The 18,890-nt window shown below is 32.8% G+C and overlaps 1 protein-coding gene across 5 annotated transcripts in view; it reads right to left on the reverse strand.

Annotated features, from left to right (window-relative positions):
• LOC118744786 (putative polypeptide N-acetylgalactosaminyltransferase 9) overlaps positions 1-18,890 on the reverse strand; it is a 438,912-nt gene that overhangs the window by 146,385 nt on the left and 273,637 nt on the right. Inside the window, exon 1 of one of the 5 annotated variants that reach the window (XM_036478110.1) lies at positions 12,759-13,123. The exons of the other annotated variants lie outside the window; for them this stretch is intronic. The gene's annotated coding sequence lies outside the window, so the exon portion shown is untranslated. Of the gene's footprint in view, positions 1-12,758; positions 13,124-18,890 lie in introns of those variants that run through there. 5 annotated transcript variants of the gene reach the window in all.

Consider the following 18,890-nt stretch of genomic DNA (forward strand, 5'->3'; position numbering starts at 1 on the left):
TTATTGATACCCATATGTGTATTTTCATTCGATACCGAATCGATTCATCATAAAACCAATATCAATATCATCTTCATGCAAGCCATATTTTTCCTAGAATTCTATTTAAGTATATTTTCTGATTAGTGACTCTATGTTATCGTTCGCGCGATATTTTATATACGCATTTGAGACTAGTATCGATACTTTTATGGCATCGTAATGTATTCAAACAGTATAAACACAATACATATACAGCGTAACGACATTGATTTGTTTTTATTTCTGTTTACCTGCTTCTACGCCGAAAAGTAAAGTATGGAATCACATTACCAAGATTGACCAAAGCTTGGTCAAGTACAACGTGTGTTTGAAAAATCTGAAATTTTCGTGCAAAGAAAAATCTAAAGAAATTTAAAATTAATTGTTAAAAATTACGCATCCAACTGTGCGGTGTTATAGAAAATTAATATGTAGAATTTTGTCCGATATCGATACAATATACTTCATCTGTGATAGGCTTTTAACTATATAGTTCATTTTAGACACACAAGGCATAAGCCACCAAAGCGCGTATTAGCTTATGAGTAGCTAACATTTCCTAACGGGTATTTAAAGAAATGTATGTGTTTAGTATTTAGTTAATGGCTAACCGGAAATTATAAAAGCTGACGATTCAAGATTAGGAAGAGTAGATTTGGGTTCGATTGTCTTGCGGCTAAGAATTTAATTCCCACAACAGGAAATAAACGATTTAATACGGTTGGTGGTTGATTGATTTGTTTAATTGAGTGTGGGATTTATAAGGGCACAAGCAGAAATGCAAGCAAATAAAATAAATTAAAATAAAAAATTATAAATAACTTAAACCAATTTAGAAAAAAAATAACAAAGAAAACGAAATGAAATAAAATAAGATAAACTTTTAATAACAAAAGAAAGCAGAAATTAAATAAAGTATTGTAATATAAAATAAAACAAAATAATAAAGATAAAAAATTAGAAAAATTAATTAAGGAAAAATAGCAAACCGTATTGGGTCCGCCTTGTTGGATTTTGAAAATTTCCTTTTATGTATATTCGTAATCAGCGGCTCCAAAAACCCCCGAATACCAAGATTAAAGTAAGTCCGACAATATTTATACAATTTTTCTCTCCCTTAAAGTCTGCCAGGTTTTTTGAGGTTAGAAAAAAAATCTTGCCATGATGGAGCAAAATGGACTCCAAAGTCGTATTCAGCGACCCCAAAAACATAAAAAAACAAAGGAATCTTTAACCGGAATTTTTTTTTGTGGTCCAGTGCTATTTTCCCTTGTAAAAACACTGGAAAATTTATAGAGCGAGCCAAAAAATTCTGAATATCGTACGGAAATGCAGTTTTTGCCTAGGCTGATTACTTTTTATGCCACTCTCGTACAATTACGTATTTACTGTTCAACGAAATAACTACAAAAAGGCATGCAAAAAGTAAATAAAAAATATCTATTATTAAAAATAAAAAACAGAAAGCAATTAATTTAAATGAAAGGAAATAAAAACGAACTACAAAAGCAGAAAAAATAAAAAAAAATATATGCAGAATATTCTGCTACAATAGGAATAATGGGTTGATAAATATGCATGAAAATGCAATCAGTAGTGTAATAAATAAAGTGGCAAAATAATAATAAATATAACAAAAAATGATTAAGTGCAAAAAATTAAAAAAAAGGGAAAGGCGACCGTAAATAAAAGTATGCACTAATTATTTGGGCATAAAAGGCGCGCAATAAAGCAAAAAAAAAATTGTTTATGCCAAAGAAAAAAATGGGAAGTGAAACATACATACTGATGGACAGAACATTATACATATGTATGTAAGTATGTACAAATGCAATAACAAATAAATGCTCAGCAATGCATATTGCCACATCCACGCATGCATTTCCACTTAATTGCGAATGAGAAATGCAATTGAATGCATCAAAACTATATGTATGTATGTATGTACACACATGTGTATGTAAGTGTGAGAAATGAGTTAAAATAGCAAAAGAAATGCACGAAAAAACGTGCAATGAAAAATATTAATAAATTGCAAACAATAAAAATAACACTGCCACTTGCATTTCGGCCGCTTAACTGTAAAGATAATGGACAATAACAGAAATACTAGCTGAACAATAAAGCAAGCAAAAAACTGAAGCTTAATTAAGTTGACCAAACAAGGACCACACGACAGCTTTACTACTTAGTTGCAATAAGCATTGTTAAGGGATCAACTGTGCTACATGAAAATATGGCTGGTTAACAGCGCAATTAGCGAAACGTCTGCAACAGCTAAGGATAATTATGCTGCTGACATATACATATAAACATATGTACATATGAAAAAGTAGATTCGCTTAATGGAAAGTTAACTTAAATAAAATATGTAATTAACAGTTTTAATAGAGAGTGTATGCCAATTGAAGCGCGAAAAAATTTTATAAAAAAAAAACTATTATTTAATGAATGACAATTTTATGTACACATGCAAGTAAAATGTAAGGAATTTCTCACTTAAAATTTGTTTTGTGTAGTGTCTGACCGAACTCGAGGTCTTGGCCGAAACCGAATCGAAACCGAATTTTTTAGAGGAAAGATTACATAAGCAATTATATACCGCAAAATAATTGATTAGAAGCATGTTCGATATTTTATGTAGATTATCCGTTATTGTTTCTAAAAATCTGGCGATCAGTTTCACATGGCAACACTCGATTAATTTGACAGTACTTGCAGCAGAAATAAAAATTGATATTGCAGCTAGGGTTCGAACGATACTATCGATATTGAGTAAGCATCGATATTGAGGGTATAAAAATGAGTACTTTAATACTCGATACCTTATTTGATGATTTTACTCGATATTTTGCAAAGTACTCGTAGTATCGAAAACTAAAAAAAACACACTTTTTAAATTGTTTCTTCCACTGGCAACCCAATTTTCTTTGCTTAAATGGATTACTATCATTCAATTTTGTCCATCACTTAAAATAAACAGAAATTTCGTGTAGTCTGTTGCATAACATAAACGAAATAGTTATTCATAAAAAATGAAATAGGTTTAAAGAGCATAATAAAATGACATTTTCAGTTTCTAAACCTTTTTTATTTTTTATGGATAAGGCCATAACCCTTTACGCAAAGTTCACGAAAAAGCAGAATTTTTAGAAACCTTTTGAGTATGCAGTTCTGTAACCTTTTCAACTTTACGTGTAGCCTCTTGCCGTTGACTTTTAATTCAAACTTGCACATTATTATACTAAAATTGAATATGCTACAAAAACGCATACCCAAAAAGTTTACAAAAGATCTTAATAAAATTTTAAATTCGTGAAAGTATATATATACAGTATATTTTGCTTAGCTGCACATCCTTCTTTGCACGAAAAACTTGTGCATGTAACCGAAAAAGGCACTTAAGCGAATTTTCTTTACTACTTCAATGAGGAAGGTATCCGAATCCCTATGAAACCAAATATTGGCGGAGCACTTACCATGTAGAAATTACTGCAAGAGAAATTTTTACCGAATGTTATCTAATTATCTATATAACTACATAAATTGATAGCAATTTTCGTTGTTCTGCGAGATGAGCAAAATAAATAAAAGGTTGTAAAATTAGGTAATTGTAGGGCCAGTGCAGGTAAACGCAATACTTTCTTTGATAATTGATACTAGTCGCACAATTTTTAAGGCAGGTATCGCCAATGTGCAGGTATGTTGAATGCATCTATCGGAGCAGTTTCCTTATAAATGTTAAAAATAATGCTTTTGATGCGCATTTTGGGGTAGGTATCTTAAATGTGCACTTAAGCATAGAGGCAGCAAAGCAAAATATACTGTATGTATATATATGTATATGTATGTATATATATGTATGTAAGTATGTACATTTAACGTTAAAATTACTTCTTACGTGAAAGTAAGTTCTGCAATGAAATAAAAATCAAATATTTTAAATTTGTATTGTTTTAATTGCAGGAAATAGCTAGATATACGATTGAAGAGTAAAATAATTTTAGTATCCCAAAAAACGTATTTAACGAGTTCGATACTGAGTAGTATCGATACTTTTTCCCTGATACTTTTAGAGTATCGATACCATGAGCTGGATGCCAGAATGAGTACTCAGTATCGATACCAAAGTCTGAAATTTCGAACCCTAATTGCAGCACTAGCAAGTCGAAACAAAATTTTGAAATTAAGGCGTGATGCGTCAAGCAAGTTGAGCATGATTTCGGGCATCAGTAATTAACTACTTTAATAGGTTTTCTTCTGCGGCAGTTGAGAAGTGCATGTGCATTAACAATTTCTAATAAGCTTTGCACATGCATCTAAATCAGCGATGGACAGAGAGAGATTTTACTTTGCACGCGCCCATACAAAATGTATAGAAAGCTCAAAAGAGCTTTGCCCGCGGGCAAGGCGGTGCCCATCGCCGATTTAAATACAAACGTGCTTAATATCCGGTTTGATACCAGTTGCTTGGAGTGTAGCATACCTTTAGGCACTAGGTGTTATTAGTCGCCTAAACAGGGGTGAAAAAGAAAAAAAAAACGACCGCCTTCAAATTCTGACCTCAAATTCGGATTGAAGGATCCAATATCTATATATATTAACTAGCCTATTTTTCTTAGCAGAAGATAAGCTGCACATTTTAGAAACAAAAATTATGGCCTGTAGAAAAACGATAATTATGCTTCTCGTTTTCCATTCCATAGCATATTTCCGCCACGTTTTTTTTTTTCTAAAAACGACTAACCATGCTTTGATTCTGTCATTCTTCCTCCTTCTCTGATCACACACAGCCATTTGTGGAGTTTTTTTTTGCTCATAAACGATCTTAGCTATATATCAGCTGAATGAAAAGCAACTTGAAAAACTCGTAAACTAAGTGAATGACAATGAAATCGCTATGATTTCGCGTGCTGTTAATGGCGCGCTGTTAATTCCACAATTGCTGCTTTTATTATTACCATAATATTAGTGTTGTTATTGTATGCGCAAAACATTTGTGGTTTTGTTCGCAAATACTACGGACAATTTTGTTGCTGCGTCTCGTTGTTTTTTTTTTTGCATTTTGTGGTTTAATACCACATTTTTGCACGGTTAGTGTGTGTTTATTTATTGCCCATTGACTACCCAACCGCTGGTCATGTTCCGCTGGAAACTACCGACAACAATTCAGTGATGCTCTGCAGCAGCAACAGCTTGCTCAACAAGTAATTAACATATTTTATTATTATTATTGTTTTTTATTATTTTATTTCGAGTTCTGTTATTGCAGACCGTTTGTTTGTACTACCCCGTCACATTGATTATCTTAATGAAGTCCACTATTACCACGCACTAGTAGCGCCCTTCGCTCCAGAGTTATATTTGTATTGGGTCATATGAAAAGTCTGCGCAAATTTTTGGGTAAGATTTTCGCGTATATTCATAATTCTATTCAGCGGCCCTTCGGTCGGTATATTTTTACCATCAGACAGTTTGCAAAGACCGAAACAATTCTGCTCAAAATGTGGCCATACCTCTAATCTCCTTCAAACACAGACTAAAGCCCGAAACGCATCGAGGAGGCAAATACCAAGTAGGCTCTGGAAACAACCTGCGCTACTACCAGGAAAATGTGCCAAAGATTGATGAAAATCGATCCATAGCTCTCACTCAGCATGAGCGCTCTTCTTTCAGATTAGTTGTCGGGGTAGTCACCGGACACTGTCTGACAGGCAGACACGGAAAATGGTTAGGATACCTCACCAACGAGGTGGAGAGCATCGAACACCAACGATGTGGAGAGCATCCAACACCAACATGCGCAACAAAGTCTTCAACAATGAACGTTATAGACTTTTTGTGCTATATAAACTGCACTCGGTGGTTCAATTCCTAAGAAAATAAATAAATAAACGACTTCCGCTTATGTGTGCTATTCGTGCTCTGCGCGGTGGCAGCAACTCTAATCTAAGCTGACATAGATGATGCAAGGATGGCGCTATTCGGTGGATGCTTTAGTACTTTCCAACCAAGTTCCGTCATCATCTGGTTGATATCACAAACAAATTTCGACAAAAACAAAAAAATTTCGAAACACACGAAGCAATCACTAACAGAAACAATTAATCAAAAAACGATAAATAACAGTAACATGGATATTTATTAACAAAATATATATGTAGCTAGATTCAGAATGGCCCCTCCTTAGCGGCGATACATAAGCTCAAACGTGATTTAAAATTGTCAACGATCGGCCGCAGGTTTTCTGAAGACAACTGGTCCGATTCCCGATGCAGTGATTGTTTTAGTGCCTCCAAACTAGTGTGGCGCTTAGCGCATGCTCTGGCCTCCAAAATCGACCACACACTGTATAACATTGGGCTAAGATCCAGCGAGTAGGGTGGCCATTCCGCATATGAGATAAAAAGTGTTGCGTCATTATCGTTTTACGGTGCGGAGCAGAGTCTTGTTGAAACGTCCATTCCATAACGCCGAGGTTCTGCCATGTCCACGGAAGCACCTCGCGGCGGTACACCTCTTGTTTGATCTTCACTCCTTGATCCACAAAAACCAGGGGAGTCTTGCCGCTGGCATAACCTACTGCGGATTCTGACAGCGTTCGACAATGGCTGAGGTACTAGGAGTCTCTGTGGACCAGCTCTCTTCGTTTTGATAGTTGTGCGCCTGCTTCACGGTGAATAGCTTATCGTTGGTAAAGATAATGTGCTCCTATCGTTGACTTGCGGCGAGACGCTTAGGCGCTCGACATATTTGGAGTCTCACGCGCTGAGGCTTAGGTCCTTTTTACTTATTTGCCGCATCGATTCACGGTTGATCCCGGTCTCACGAGCGATTTTTCTCATGGATACCCGGAATTTCGTTGAATTCGCTTTTGGAGCTATTGCCTCCGCTTTCTTCCTTCATGGCCGAGCTCGTTGAACCGTTGGCAGACACTGTAATTTTTTGCAATACATTTCTTTGACATTCTGACACACATAACAAATAATCGTTATACAGCGAAAAAACAAAAGTTATTTGCCTACTCTAAAATACCTTTGTGGCAGCGCATGCTAAACTTTGTGCCGGTTATTGATTGTCACCCTGTACTCACGAAGCCATAGGTCAAATATAGCAAAACTACGTCTCTAGTTTTTGCCTTTGACGTCAGGAATTTTTTTTTTAAGGACTTTGTGTTTTTAAAGATATGATTGATTCCAAAAATTATTTAAAAATTTCAATGTAATGTAGGAGAACAATATGGGTACCAAATGAAAGAGAAATTAGAATTAAAAAATAGAAATATAATAGAAAATAGGTACCGAAAAGGTAATTTTATTTAATTTTATTTTTAAGCTTATAAAGTGGTCGAGAGTGTATTAGGCCTTTCTCCGCAGCTTTCATGTCGATCTTGCTGAATTATTTTCGGGGCATCTCTGCCACCAAAATTATCGCAGCTGAATGGAGCAACTTTTTCACAAATTTCTGGGCAAGTTACATAACTATCGTTGAAAGTTTGTCACTATTGGATTAGTGTTGTTAAATGATTGGGGCATCAACACCACATATCACCTTAAATTCCCATAGACATATCATATGACCCAATATAGATTTGTAGGTATGCGCATATAATACAGTACTTAAATATATTTTATATATGTTGGTATGCATGTATGTATGTATTTTCTGTTGACGCTTTTGGTGCTGATGAATTGATTAATTATGCATACATCATTAATTATGCATGCCTCGGCGCGTTAGTATCTGTGTATACGGCAAGCTGCGTCGATGCTGTTGGCTATATTTACTATAAAATACGAGTACATATAGACACTGAGCTACGAGTACCATGATCTAAGCGAAAATAAGGAAGATACATAGCATCGGATGTGGCAACAACAAATCGCGCTTCCTTCCTCGTAAATCATGGCTCTGCGTGATACACATCAGCTTTATGCGGCTAGGCTTACCTTGCCTCGCCTCGCCTAACCTCATTTGGCCCACAGCAAAGTGTTAACGCAGTGACACTGGTCTAAATTAAGTTCGAATACATCAATACAAACAAAAATGTGTAATTAATGTGTCGAGACTTGTATACGTATGTACAAACTCGTATATATTTAGTTAGGTACATATATAAATAAATTTTCGTTAACTAGGTGTGCGCTGTCGCCCAGGGGCTTAGTTTATTAATCTGAATTGGAATGCTATCGATACGTTCAAGGAAAGAACAAAAAAAAAAACAAGAAATTGCTTAACTAGCAGTATTTTCGCCACGCTTATGGATAGGAGCTGAAGGCAAAGCTGGTTGTATTGAGTGAGGTGTGTTTTTACAGGGTTTTTTTTTTTTTTAATTTGATTGATTACTATGAATACACATTTAGGTTAATCAGATGGGCGTGTTTAAGGGTTGAAATGGTTGATTTGTTTTGAGAAAGGGACCTTCGTGCCTCAACAGATTTCTTTGCTAGTGCCGGAGGAGACACCTCCTTTCCGCTGGAGTCATTCTGGGGTTTCATGGTAGGGTTGGTTAAACCATTACTGTTCCAGGTGGTGTTGTTCAGCCTTTCCTGTCATACTTGTAAGAACTCACACTACGTATTTGTTAGCTTCAAAATTTCATCAGCCCGTTTTTTGCTTAATCTGGCCATACAAATCTTCAGACTTTACAATTTTTTAATTTGGTGCATAGTTAATTTATTACGGCTTAGGTATATTCGTCACAAATCGGTTGCTGTAAGGAGATCTCTTCGCTGTAAATTGACTTTTTGGAACCAGATTCAGTATTGCAACGTTCGAGAACCCATGCTAGCCGCCCTTTCTATGTCAAAAATTTCTGCTTGGAGGACACTTCGGTTGCGGTCTACTAAATTGAGAGCGTTCCTCACTCCATATTTGAGCCACCGAACTAGCTGGAAATATCTTCCTCTTCCGCCTCTAGACCATCCCTTTATTCGGAATCCCTAAAAGTATGTCCAAATACGACGTAATTTAGTGTGGGTTAGCTTTCGTCATTTCCCAACAGCCCACAACTCTGTACGCTAAGAATGAAATCAGGATTGTGGGATTCATATTGCGACACTAATACATATTCTGAACAGATATTTCTGAGTTTTCCCATACAGCTTTAGTGAAAACAATTCAGGGTTTTTTGGATTTCTTGTGCACGGGTTCAACTCTGCGCTATGTTGTCTATAAATTTCAACCGCCGAGATGCAGCGGCGTCTTTGTCTTGAAAAAGAAGATACGTGGGAGCATATTTTTTTGTGAATGGACAGCGTTGGCTAGGGCTAGACTAAGATTAAAAGACTTAAATTCATGCACAGTCGAACAATGTTTGGCTTTCATTTTATACTTTTTTAGACAAGCTGGAAGTACAATACTTTGAGTTGCTAGTGACGTATTTTATATATATTTTTTATATTTATTTATACAACCACACTTAAATGTGTGGGTTTTTTCGATTTAAATGAAAATTTTACGTATGGTTCTTCTCTTGTTCTTGAATAAATAAATATTTATACGTTCCTTTGTTATCGCTACTTTTTAATATGAAAGCAACAGGTAGATAAACTTAATTATATAAAACTTGCCAATTTATGCAACTGTTCAAATAAGCAAAGTTAATTTTTAAACAACATGCGATGACAACACCGTTGTTTCGCGAAAGTTTAAAAAAATATTAACTTCCTTTCCTTTGTTACTAATATGGCTTAAACAAAGCATTTCTTTTTAAAAGATGTCCATTGAAATAAAATGCTCGGTTAATGAGTTGAACAATTGCATGCGAAGAAAAGTAATGAACTCTTTCCCTTCTCAGTTTTTGTTTTTAGTTGCCGATGTACATAATTATTTATATTTTTATCGACAATTTATCGATTTACCGAAGCTATTCTTCACACCTTTCTTCTCTTTAATTTTACACATTCCATTGTTATTAATATGGGAAGCGGGGAAAGACCAAAATAACATTTATTTTGTATCTATAAGAAATTTATTCTTAGCGGATTTTGCGAATGGTTACTTCAGTTTACACCTTTGTAAACTGATTTTTATCGATTTTTATGCATAAACCTCGATGCTTGGAGTTCAGGGTTACCAAATCTCATTTTTGCCACAACGGCGATTTTTACGGTTTTGCAAATGGTCGATGGGCGGTTTCGCAAAAACATCTACGATATGTGTGCGCATTAGAGCGGTTAAAAAAAGGAAAGTCGGAATTTTAATGCTACCACCCCCTAGGATTGTTCTCCACCGAAAAATATACCTCTGTTTTCTTTTATTTTGAAATAAAAAAATTTTCAACTATTATATATGGAAAAAAACAATTCCATTCGTAGAAATGCTAGATATATAATTCTAGAAAGTCAATATTTTCCGATCCGAAAACTCTTTTTCTATTCAGGAGACTTCCAATAATAACACCCAATTTGTTTACTTAACCATTTTTTAATAGTGGATAACTATGTACCATCGTTAAAATCGTTAGTATTAAAAAATGGTAAAATAAACAATTATTTTTAAACTTAATATTTTTTTTTCTTTTTTTTTTCTTTTTTAATGCATTTATAATTTTTTGACTGATTTCATTTGTTTTTTTTTATTTTTTTTCAACGCTCTACATTTTTTTTTAAATTTAATTCCGTTTTATTTCCGTTTCGATTTATTATTTTTTTTTTTGTGTTTAATGCAAATACTTTATTTTGGGCATTTATTGTAATTTTTTATTTATTTACATTTTTATTTCTTGTATATTTCTAAAATCTTAATTTCTGTGTGTTAATTTGTATGTGATTTATTTTTAGCCCGTTTAGTATTTTCTTTTTTCATTTTACATATTTTTGATTAAATTTGATGTAAATTAATTTTTTGTAATTAAAATTTTTGTAACTTCCGCTAGTCGAATATTCTGTTTGCCGAATACACTTTTGCGCGATCTGGATTGGCGAGACCGATCAGGTCTGTGTTTCAAAGTAAATAATAGAATTTTTTTATTTTTTAACACTGTCCGGATTACAAATGGAGCCGGATTAGACCATATCCAGATTAACGAAGTTCTACTATATATTTTACTTTTATTTTATCTCAGTATTATTAATACATAAACCTCTTTTTATTTTTATTATTTCATTCTTATTATTATTATTGTTAAAGCAATTTATTTTATGCATTCAATATATTTTTATTTTTTCATATAATTTTTTGTGTTTTTTGCTTTTTATATTTAATTTTGATCTTTTGTGCTTGCGCTTTAGCTTTTTTTTATTATTATTTTCACTTTTATTTGATTTCGTTTTATTTAATGGTAATTTTAATTTGTATAATTAAATTTTATTTTTTATTTTACATAATTAATTAAATAAAATTTTTTGCAATTTAATATAATTACAAATACGAAATCATTATTTTTAATTCTAATTAAAAACTAATTAACATTCACAAATTTCTAAAAAATATTTTGATTTATTTAATTAAATACTACTTGAATTGTAATCAAATTTTTTATAATGACTTTAATTTTCTTTAAAGAAATACTTCTTTTAATTTCATTTATTTTTATTGAAATTTTTAATATTTTTTTATTTTTATTGAAATACTCAAATTCAGCGGAAATAAATTTTTTATTAATTATCCTCAACTGAGTTTTATTAAATGTTCCATCTAATTAATTTAATAAATTGTTTTAATTACATGTTTTATTTTTCTTAAAAAAATATATTTCGGGACCCCATCCGTTATGATTTTTATAATAAAAATGATAATTTAATAGTTATTTTATGATTTTATTTTTGCGATCATCTTTAATCGTTGTTTTATGATATTCATTTTTTCAATCGTCTTGAATCGTTATTTCGTGATTTTAATTTTTTACGATCAGAAATGTTCGTTGTTTTGGATTATTATTATTTTTTCGATATTTTTTAACCATTATAATAGACACTACGCTTTTACAACCGATTTAAATCGTTAATGATCTAAAACTGAAATTCGAAAATAACGGTTATAGTATCTATGATCGAAAAAATAAAACAACGATTAAAAATTGTCAGATTATTTTTTATTGGAAAAATAAAAATCATAAAATAACGATTATTTTTAACCTAAAATAATCACAAAATAACAGTTAAAAATGTTCGTAAAAAGATATTAAAAAAAACCTATTTTGCAATAATTTGAAAATAAAAATTATTATTACGATTATTTTCGGTCCCTGATATATTTTTAATTTCATTTATTTTTTAAATTAATTTTTTTTTTAATTGATTGAGATTTCCAAATTTATGGGAAAAATATTTTTTCATTTACTCATCTCGGTTAACCTTAATTTAATTCTTCATCGAAATTTTTTTATTATTATTTTAATTTCGTTTTTTGCAAGGAAGGAGCAGGTTATCAATTCGTCGGAATATTTTTTTTTTATGTATGTTACAGCATAACTTTGGACCACTTTAACCGATTTCTATAATTTTTAATAGAAAGGTTGTACCTCAGAGGTGGTCCCATACTATTTTGGTGTTCATGAAGAAATTAGCGTTACTCTTAAATTTTTATATAAGAATTGGAGTCGGTTTTGTTTTATTTTTGGACTTCTTTTTTAATTTTTTATTTTTATTAAATTTGTTCTATTTTTTTCATTCTAATTTTTAATGTATTTTATTTGATAATTTTTATTTTTTTTATATACATTTTTTTTTGTTTTCAATTTATATAATTTAACGCAATTCAATTTAAGCCTACATTGGTCGGAAAATGTTTACCTTTATGAAATCCCATTTTTTCCATTAGTTTAGATCCAAGTTTTGATATACAATTTCTCTAATCCCACATGAAATTTGCTTTTCACTATTCAAAACATTTCCACTTAATTGTTGAGTTATCAAATGCACATATTTTGATTTTATTTTTTATATCTTTTTTACATTTGTGACGTTTGCATTGCCTTATCACATTCATTCACGCCACGCAGTCATCCTGCCATCCACTACCGTATAAAGTGCAAATTTGCGAAAAAACTCAATTCGCTACACGTGTACATAAATTTGTGATCATATTTTTTTATTTTACGCCACTAAATCACCTTTTATTAAATAAGAAATAAATATTATTCTTCAAACTTCCGACGCCGCTGTCAAATAGCACGCAACTAACATTCAAACTCTTTCATATTTTAGCAAAACCCACCAATAAGCCGTAAACTGTCTGTTGGCTCTACAATGCAGCTGATAAAGAGTACATATATATGTATGTATGTCCTACGTGCATATAAAGCGTATTTGTATGTAAGTGAATTAGTATTAGTTAGATAAACAAAAAGTATAGCGTTTTATCAAAGTGGAACGTTTTTACAGAAGCGCTTTATAATTGCCCAGCTTCGTATGAGCTGCACTCAGTTAAGCTCTCTAGTATCGCATTTTTACTTTGTGCTGTGTGCTTTTCGTGCTAACCATTTCCCACTCAGACTCGCCCGCTTTGTTAGCGCGATGTCTATGTACTTCAATTGCTACAAAAAAACGTTCACGTTTACCAACTGATAAGCGAAAAATTATTTTTCTACACATACGCTTATTAGCGTGTCATTGTGTTTGTACATATGGTATACGTGGTATGATAATTTTGTATTTGTGCGTTTGGTTATGAAGTGCATTCTACGCTTTAATTTGATAACTTTGCTATGCTGACTAACTTTGTTTTATTATACTTATTTTTTGCTATGTTGTTTTGCTATTTTTCAATTGTGTCACCTTTTGCGTTTGGTTTATTTGTTTCTACTTTCGCTTCAAAGCTCAAAACATTTACTAATAGCTTTTCTCTGTTTAACCATTTTAGATAAGAATGGTAGCAACTATTGAAAAGCGGTTCGGTGGTTAAAATATGGGTGTCGAAAGTCAGACGCCACGCAGCGCAAGTAACTTTAACTATACATTTATCGCAATTTGCTGTCAATTTTTAATTAAAGCTTGCCTTCGAACAAAATTATATGTACTTAGAGGAAATTTCCAGAACTGATGAAATCATTTGACTTTGAATAATTGATAAAAACAATTAAGCGATAGACATTTTTAGATGACCAGACTATACTTATATGTAGTATCTTTCACTCCGAGAGGAGTTTGCTAGTGTCAAATCAGTTAAGCCTATACAAGATACCAACTAGGACACTGATAGAAGTTCCCCAGCCTCAAAAATGGTTAGCTCTATTAGAACTTCTTATGCCAGAGCTAGTCTAAATCCTGTAAATAAAGACCTATGTAAGTGGTCCAAACTCAACGACAAAATAGTTTTGCGTAACCAGGTAAAAAAAATATAAACAAAATTAAAAATTTAACCCAAGGTTGAGACTAGTGCTAGGTTGAATCAGAATACACAAAATTTGCGTAACTAGGTTTTTAGAATTTTTCCAGGTGGCAACTCCTTTGAAAATTTAGTCTCAATCAAATTTTCTCTGGCGTCTTTTATTTCATTGCTCTATTTAACACAAATGCAACAAAAAATGTATTTAAACTTGAAAAAGGTGGCAACTCTTTTAAGCTTTGCTTGTAAAAAAGAATTGTGTTAAACAGCTTATTTTGATACCAGTGTTGCATAATTTCACTTAACTTCAAAATATAACTCAGTTCACCTCGCTAAAAATGTGGCAATCCTCTTCAAACCTTTCTTTTTTCAAAACAAAGCTTTCCAGAATATATTTCGTTTGAATACAATGTCGATTTTATCACACAAGATAAGCAAACCAATTTTGTCCTTTGCTATCTCCACAAGTCTCCATATTCCAAAGTGATACTGTGCTCAGTGACTCAATCAACCATCGTCTCTCTTGTCTGGGTTTCCGGGCATAGGAACATAGAAGGTAATGAGAAAGCTGATGAGCTGGCGAAGGTGGGATCCGGTTTGGATGAATTCGAAGCGGTGGCAGGCACTGGGTTGTCTCCGCATATCTTTGAACTGTCTTGATGCAAGTGGTCAGAGATACAAATTTCGAGAAAACTTGCTTAGCATATCAAGGCCCATAAACAAACATGCGGAAAAAGAGGACCACTACTTTCAATTAGAAGAAAGCAAAAAAAAATGTCCAGCATTTGCCTTTCGAATATTAGACATAAAATAAACAACTGGTAACAACTAACACAACTAACTGACCTGTAAGGAGCTACTATTAGTGAAATCGGTAGATTCACTAGAGAATCAATTGGTTCGACCTAGGAACGTAGGATATGAATAAACAAAATATCCTCGCGAGAAGTGCTTCAAAATGGCGAAAACGCGTTAATTGTGTCCTAGACAGTGACTAGGAAGCACTGAAACCAACCGACCAACCAAAGAGGCACCCAACGGCCATTTATGTATTGAGTGCCCAAAGGTATGCAACATAATAATTCACCGCATGCACTTCTCAAACGAAGTATGAAATAACATTATGCTACACACTTTTTCTTTGGTGATTTTGAAAATGATATTCCTCAACCACCTATGCCTTTATTCAAACCACAGTATGTTGGGAGCAGCGCATTCGGTCCTTCTCCTCTACCACATTCTTTGTTATACACCAAAATTCACAAAGTATTTCCACTCTCAATTGAATTAAATTAATGTCAATCTGTTTTCTAAACTCCACTTTAGCTAAGTCATCAGCAAATTTCTCTACTGCCAATCAAATGGGAATTACCGTCAATTAAGTGAAACAAGGCGGCGAGACGAAAGCGCCAGCTGAGATTAATCAGTGGTAGTAGTTAATAGTTTGAAAGCAGGTATTTTGCAACAATAATTAAAGCAAAAACAATTATCTTCCCAACAGTTGCCTCAAGCAATCGTTGGAGTGTGCATGAGCAGCAAGAGGTAAGTTGCAAGTTCTTGACTGCCTTAATTTTCACTTAAAAGACAAGCACTTAAAGAGCAGTAAGTGACTAATGAAGGAAAATAACAACACAAATTAAAAACAAGAAAACGGAAAGAAGAGTAAAGAAGAAGATTAAAAAAATAAAAAATAAAAGCTTAGAAAAGTTGCAAGCTGCACTGCAATATCTGCCGGAAAAGCTGTTGCAAGTTACTTAGCCAGCAAAGAGTGTATGGACCGCAAGTTGCTGAGAAGAAGTCGATTAAAAGAAAAGAAAGCGTGACAGCGGAGCTACAAATGTTTGGCTTGCGATAGCTTAGTGGCAGGTTAGTCGATGTTGCCTTTTTTATATCGAAAAGTATTTGTTGATGTTTCGCATATCATTTCTGTTAATGGTTTCGGAGCGCCTAAGCAACACCGCTTAGCTGCCACAACAGCAACTTTAGCAGCAGCAAGTGTGAAAAAGTGATATCAAGAAAAGAGTAGTTAGAAAAAAAAGCAGAAAGCAAGCATTTAGCAACAACAACAACAAAATGTGGCAAGCATCAGGCGGCAGGCAGCTAATGTGGCAACTTTTAACGGCAACAATTTCCAGCACGTCGACCATGCAATAACCTGCTATGCTAGCACGGGTTTTTTTTCCCCAAATGAAATTGGCCAACGGAGCATCCAAAACTGGCGAATGGGGTTCGTTGTAAAGTGGCGCATCTGCAGTTGAAGCGCATATTTGTTGTTGCTTTTTATTTAATTTTATTTTTATATTTGCGCCAGACTTGTATGCCTGACTAACATTTCATGATGGCATGGGAGAAAATTACACTAGTTGCAGCAACAGAAAAAGAAGAAACAGCGGCAGCAGCAGCAGCGGTGCAAGTTAATGAAGCAGTAGCTTCGAAGCTGTGGCTTGGCGAACGCTGAGGATGTTGTGGAAATTTTAGAAACTGATTTGAAAGAAATTGACGGAATTGTGCCTCAGTGCTTGGTTTCATAGCTGTTGTTTGAGTAGACATTTTTCCGCTACATGCGGGCACTTTTGTTTAAGGAATCTCGTTTTGTTTTGATCCAAAAGTCAAAGAGCGGCGTATAGCGTCGAACTGTTCAAGGAAAAAAAGTCTATTCGCGAACGGAAAAAAGCGAAAACAATTTTGTGATGCAAAAAGTAGTTTAAAACTACTTTCTTTGAGGGGCGAGTTGGAACACTACTGGGATGGTAGAAACTTTTTTATCGGTTGTTGTCGAAATTCAAGTGGCTGTCCAAAACAGGCAAACATCAGTTGGAATAAAGGAAATCAATATCTATGCAGATATGGCTGAGGTAAAAATTGCTAAGGTTGTCATTATCTAAAAAGTTATCGTTACTGAAAAATCAATAAAACTTTCGCTACGAACAGGTTATCGCCTTAAAAAGTTATCGTTATCGATAGGTTATAGGCAAGAAAAAGTTTTCGATATCGATAAGTTGTCATTATTAAAATAAATCCTGTTGTGCGATTTTGAAATTTTGTTTTTCATTAAGTTATCTGAAAAGAAAAAGTTATCGTCATAAATAAAGTTATCATCTTCGATAAATTTAACGCTACGAAGAAGTTGTCGTTATCGATAGAGTTATAGCCAACGAACAAGTTATCGATATCGATAAGTTGTTATTATCTATTAAAATAGTTCCTGTTGTTTATATTATCGGTTTATTAAAAGTTTTCGTCCGCTATGGTTAAAAAAAAAATTCATCGTATTGAAAACGATTTTTCTTTGTCGTATTAAAGCAAAATAAATTTAAATTTTACGTACACATCGTGTCCAAATTTTGCAAAAAATTAATTTGAATTGGCAGCTAAAAAGAATCGCGACTTCTGCGTACGAAAAATTTTACAAACTCACTGATAAACCAACTAACAAGAGCTCACGTGCCGGTGGACAATATAGACAGACGGAACGGTTTTTTTGTTGAACGATTGCGTTTGAATTTTCGCAACTAATGGCTAATAAAAATGGGCAATTAATTCTGCAAGCTTTGTGTGGCAACCCTAGTGATTGATGACAACTGGCAACGACACCGATGCAAATAGGGAACGAGGAGAAACGAGAAAATAAAGGAATAATGCGAGTCATTGAGTGCGGTTGAGATTAATGCTATAATACTTTGTACTTTGATATTTGTGGTTTAATAAGTTGTATTTCATAATAAATACTTGTTCGTAGATATAGCAGTTAATATATATATATATATGTATATTCTTATACATAGTTATCGCTTTTGCTACCGGTTTTGCTGTCCATGTCATACTCCTCACCATTAGCGTTTAATATAAAATCTCCCTAATCATATCGTGAACCCGGGTATAGCACACGAGATGTAAAATTACCTCCTCGGGACCTCAAGTTTATAAAAAAAACATGATTTTATATAAAAAAAATTGTATGTTAAATTTCAACTAGAAAACAAATTTTTCTCCCAATTTTTTTGTAAAAGATTTTGAATTAAACTCATAATTTATTCCTAAAAAACTTTTTTCCAAAACAATTTTTTTATGTAACTTTTAATTTTATTTCAGTTTTTTCCATTTTTTTTCCTCAAAGAAATAATTTTTTGCCCAAAAATAATTTATTTTAGAATAAAAATATTCTTTATTATATGTATGATAAATTGCTCATTATTTTGGTAGATATTATTTTTCTAAAAATTTATTTTTCCTACATCATTTTTTTCGCAAACAATTTTAAAAATTATATTTTTAACTACAATGATTTTTTCATAAAAACTATATTTTCTCCCAAAATGTTTGCCCTAAATATTTTTTTATTATTTTTATTCCCAAAAAATTATTTTTCTCGAAAGAAATAATTTTACTGATATTTTTTCTTCAAAAACACTCTGTTTATGATGGTAATTTCTTCTCTAATTCAGGGAAACATATTTTTGATAAATTATGGGGTTTTCGTAATAAATTATTTTTGTCTCAAAATAAAATTTCTTAAAAATATTTTTATAAGCAATTCAAATTTTCAAAAAAGTAGTTTTATGATAAATTTTTCTAATTTTGATAAAAACATTTTTTTT

The sequence above is a fragment of the Rhagoletis pomonella genome, unplaced genomic scaffold (genome assembly GCF_013731165.1).
Source record: "Rhagoletis pomonella isolate Grant_MI unplaced genomic scaffold, Rhpom_1.0 Rhpom_scaffold_00008, whole genome shotgun sequence".
NCBI lineage: Eukaryota > Metazoa > Arthropoda > Insecta > Diptera > Tephritidae > Rhagoletis > Rhagoletis pomonella.